This window comes from Electrona antarctica (genome assembly GCF_951216825.1).
Source record: "Electrona antarctica genome assembly, chromosome: 12".
NCBI classification, from domain to species: Eukaryota; Metazoa; Chordata; class Actinopteri; order Myctophiformes; family Myctophidae; genus Electrona; species Electrona antarctica.
Window position 1 is genome coordinate 680,210 of NC_136793.1, and position 6,146 is coordinate 686,355.

The window sequence follows — 6,146 nt, forward strand, 5'->3', positions numbered from 1 at the left end:
CGTGCGTGCGTGCGTGCGTGCGTGCGTGCGTGCGTGCGTGCGTGCGTGTGTTCCACCGGGGTGTCCCCCCTGGGCTGGTCACCTTGTGTCCCTCCTCTGGAATGCCTCAGCCTGCTCCGTCCTCTGTTTGGACACATTAACCCATTTAAACCTGAGGATGATTCTACAAATGCCTTCCATATCCTGACAGTTTTCTGTCCCTATATAACACCAAAAGGGGTTCCCGCCCAAAATGGGTTAATGCCACTGCGCCCCGGCGTATACGTTGCCTTTTCAGTACTCAAATATTCATGCAGAAACTTTTCTCCAAGGTTAATGTTGCACACAGGTATTCCAGCAGAGGTAGTTCTATTGACTTTGTGCCTTGCTGTTGTAAGAGCTGTATATGTTGTCTTATGCTACTGTATGCAGCAGCTCTGTGGAATGATCTCCCTGCTGACATCAAGTCCATTAGTCATATCGTAAATGTGTATTGTTCTGTAACTGCACTGTGTACTATATTTCATACAGTACTTGGTTTCAATAAATGAACCCAGTGTTATTTCACTGGGTTCAAACTCACACACAATGTGGTTTAATTCATTCTGATCGGTTTGAAAAATAGAAATATATATATATATATATATATATATATATATATATGCCTCATTTCATTAAACACTGAGGAAGGCATGCCGCAGAAACACGTCTGTGTATGCTTTTGGTGTTTTAAGCATTGTGTCATGCTTTAGCTATTGAAAAATAGCAGATCTACAAGCTCATAGCTCAAAGCGTTCCCTCTACAAGCTCGTAGCGCGGCACTTGGTGCCGCGCTACGAGCTTGTAGAGGGAACGCTTTGAACTCAAATCTTTGCTTCTGTGGGGTCCCTGGAACAACTTTTGAGATGGGCTCGGAGGCCAATTACCAGAAGGACTTGGACTCAGAGTGCTGGTTTATTATTTTCTTATTGTGAGGTAAATTGTGTAAACAGGTCAGGTTCAATCTACAGGTTTCAACCTCCCGTTAATGTACGACGTGATCCATAACATCTTCAGTGTCTTTCGTCAGAGATACGAAGCAGCAAGTACAGCTATTGTTGTAGTTTGCTAAATGTAGTCTTAAAAGCAATTTAGTATCTCATCGTATATAAATCAGCTCCCAGCAAACGTCAGACCACATGGAGACATAAAACCATGAAAACAACAGCTCTGTTAATGATACACATCTGTAGAAATGCTCTCAGGCAACAAACACTCTTCTGGAAGCACAAGAGTCTCTTTTATCAGACAGTGATCAAACAGCCAGGCTCTATACATTTACTGGCTGTACGATTCAACAGATTATCTAGGCACGCACGCACAGAAACAGAAGGAGCTCTCTGAGTAGCCCCATGTTCTTTAGTCTACTCTGCACTCAGACTCCCAGCCAGCTGGTGAGATGAGAGGCTGTAAGTCTATAAGCTACAGTGGAGACTTTCTGTGAAACTCCTGATGGAAGTTGGAGGAGCCGAGAAGAGTTGAAGTGGGTCAGCGCGGCAAAGAAACAGCTCCTCCAAAAAGACGTCCATCGTTATGAGCCCTTTTGTGTTTGGGTGCTTTGAAATTCCTGGAGAGCCTCCAGAGAGACGGGTTTTTTTTTAAAGTTGTCAAGCCAGCAAATATGTCTTTGGTTGTTAGGAATTCCACGGACACCATGATGACACCATGATGACACCATGATGACACCATGATGACACCATGATGACACCATGATGACACCATGATGACACCATGATGACACCATGATGACACCATGATGACACCATGATGCAGGACACCATGATGCAGGACACCATGATGACACCATGATGCAGGACACCATGATGCAGGACACCATGATGACACCATGATGCAGGACACCATGATGCAGGACACCATGATGCAGGACACCATGATGCAGGACACCATGATGCAGGACACCATGATGCAGGACACCATGATGCAGGACACCATGATGCAGGACACCATGATGCAGGACACCATGATGCAGGACACCATGATGCAGGACACCATGATGCAGTCGACACCATGATGACACCATGATGCAGTCGACACCATGATGCAGGACACCATGATGCAGGACACCATGATGACACCATGATGCAGTCGACACCATGATGCAGGACACCATGATGACACCATGATGCAGTCGACACCATGATGCAGGACACCATGATGCAGGACACCATGATGACACCATGATGCAGTCGACACCATGATGCAGGACACCATGATGACACCATGATGCAGTCGACACCATGATGCAGGACACCATGATGCAGGACACCATGATGACACCATGATGCAGTCGACACCATGATGCAGGACACCATGATGCAGGACACCATGATGCAGGACACCATGATGACACCATGATGCAGGACACCATGATGCAGGACACCATGATGCAGGACACCATGATGCAGGACACCATGATGACACCATGATGCAGGACACCATGATGACACCATGATGCAGGACACCATGATGCAGGACACCATGATGCAGGACACCATGATGCAGGACACCATGATGCAGGACACCATGATGACACCATGATGCAGGCGACACCATGATGACACCATGATGCAGGCGACACCATGATGACACCATGATGCAGGACACCATGATGACACCATGATGCAGGACACCATGATGACACCATGATGCAGGCGACACCATGATGACACCATGATGCAGGACACCATGATGCAGGACACCATGATGACACCATGATGCAGGCGACACCATGATGACACCATGATGCAGGCGACACCATGATGCAGTCGACACCATGATGCAGGACACCATGATGCAGGACACCATGATGCAGGACACCATGATGCAGGACACCATGATGCAGGACATCATGATGCAGGACACCATGATGCAGGACACCATGATGACACCATGATGCAGGACACCATGATGACACCATGATGCAGTCGACACCATGATGCAGGACACCATGATGCAGGACACCATGATGCAGGACACCATGATGCAGGACACCATGATGACACCATGATGCAGGACACCATGATGCAGGACACCATGATGACACCATGATGCAGTCGACACCATGATGCAGGACACCATGATGCAGGACACCATGATGCAGGACACCATGATGCAGGACACCATGATGACACCATGATGCAGGACACCATGATGCAGGACACCATGATGACACCATGATGCAGGACACCATGATGCAGGACACCATGATGCAGGACACCATGATGCAGGACACCATGATGACACCATGATGCAGGACACCATGATGCAGGACACCATGATGCAGTCGACACCATGATGCAGGACACCATGATGCAGTCGACACCATGATGCAGGACACCATGATGACACCATGATGCAGGCGACACCATGATGCAGGACACCATGATGACACCATGATGCAGGCGACACCATGATGACACCATGATGCAGGACACCATGATGCAGGCGACACCATGATGCAGGCGACACCATGATGACACCATGATGACACCATGATGCAGGACACCATGATGACACCATGATGCAGGCGACACCATGATGACACCATGATGCAGGACACCATGATGCAGGCGACACCATGATGCAGGCGACACCATGATGACACCATGATGACACCATGATGCAGGACACCATGATGCAGGACACCATGATGCAGGACACCATGATGACACCATGATGCAGGACACCATGATGACACCATGATGCAGGACACCATGATGCAGGACACCATGATGCAGGACACCATGATGACACCATGATGACACCATGATGCAGGACACCATGATGCAGGACACCATGATGCAGGACACCATGATGCAGGACACCATGATGCAGGACACCATGATGCAGGACACCATGATGCAGGACACCATGATGCAGGACACCATGATGCAGGACACCATGATGACACCATGATGCAGGACACCATGATGCAGGACACCATGATGCAGGACACCATTATGCAGGACACCATGATGCAGGACACCAGGATGCAGGACACCATGATGCAGGACACCATGATGCAGGACACCATGATGCAGGACACCATGATGCAGGACACCAGGATGCAGGACACCATGATGCAGGACACCATGATGCAGGACACCAGGATGCAGGACACCATGATGCAGGACACCATGATGCAGGACACCATGATGCAGGACACCATGATGCAGGACACCAGGATGCAGGACACCATGATGACACCATGATGACACCATGATGACACCATGATGCAGGACACCATTATGCAGGACACCATGATGACACCATGATGACACCATGATGCAGGACACCATTATGCAGGACACCATGATGCAGGACACCAGGATGCAGGACACCATGATGCAGGACACCATGATGCAGGACACCATGATGCAGGACACCATGATGACACCATGATGCAGGACACCATGATGACACCATGATGCAGGCGACACCATGATGACACCATGATGCAGGACACCATGATGACACCATGATGCAGGCGACACCATGATGACACCATGATGCAGGACACCATGATGCAGGCGACACCATGATGACACCATGATGCAGGCGACACCATGATGCAGGCGACACCATGATGACACCATGATGCAGGCGACACCATGATGACACCATGATGCAGGCGACACCATGATGCAGTCGACACCATGATGCAGGACACCATGATGCAGGACACCATGATGACACCATGATGCAGGACACCATGATGACACCATGATGCAGTCGACACCATGATGCAGGACACCATGATGCAGGACACCATGATGCAGGACACCATGATGACACCATGATGCAGGACACCATGATGCAGTCGACACCATGATGCAGGACACCATGATGCAGGACACCATGATGCAGGACACCATGATGACACCATGATGCAGGACACCATGATGCAGGACACCATGATGCAGGACACCATGATGCAGGACACCATGATGCAGGACACCATGATGACACCATGATGCAGGACACCATGATGCAGGACACCATGATGCAGGACACCATGATGACACCATGATGCAGGACACCATGATGCAGGACACCATGATGACACCATGATGCAGGACACCATGATGCAGGACACCATGATGACACCATGATGACACCATGATGCAGGACACCATGATGCAGGACACCATGATGACACCATGATGCAGGACACCATGATGCAGGACACCATGATGCAGGACACCATGATGACACCATGATGCAGGACACCATGATGACACCATGATGCAGGACACCATGATGACACCATGATGCAGGACACCATGATGCAGGACACCATGATGACACCATGATGCAGGACACCATGATGACACCATGATGCAGGACACCATGATGCAGGACACCATGATGACACCATGATGCAGGACACCATGATGACACCATGATGCAGGACACCATGATGACACCATGATGCAGGACACCATGATGCAGTCGACACCATGATGCAGGACACCATGATGACACCATGATGCAGGACACCATGATGACACCATGATGCAGGACACCATGATGACACCATGATGCAGGACACCATGATGACACCATGATGCAGGACACCATGATGCAGGCGACACCATGATGCAGGCGACACCATGATGCAGGCGACACCATGATGCAGGCGACACCATGATGCAGGCGACACCATGATGACACCATGATGCAGGACACCATGATGCAGGACACCATGATGCAGGACACCATGATGCAGGACACCATGATGCAGGCGACACCATGATGCAGGCGACACCATGATGCAGGCGACACCATGATGCAGGCGACACCATGATGCAGGCGACACCATGATGACACCATGATGACACCATGATGCAGGACACCATGATGACACCATGATGCAGGACACCATGATGCAGGACACCATGATGCAGGACACCATGATGACACCATGATGACACCATGATGCAGGACACCATGATGACACCATGATGCAGGACACCATGATGACACCATGATGCAGGACACCATGATGACACCATGATGCAGGACACCATGATGACACCATGATGCAGGACACCATGATGCAGGCGACACCATGATGCAGGCGACACCATGATGCAGGCGACACCATG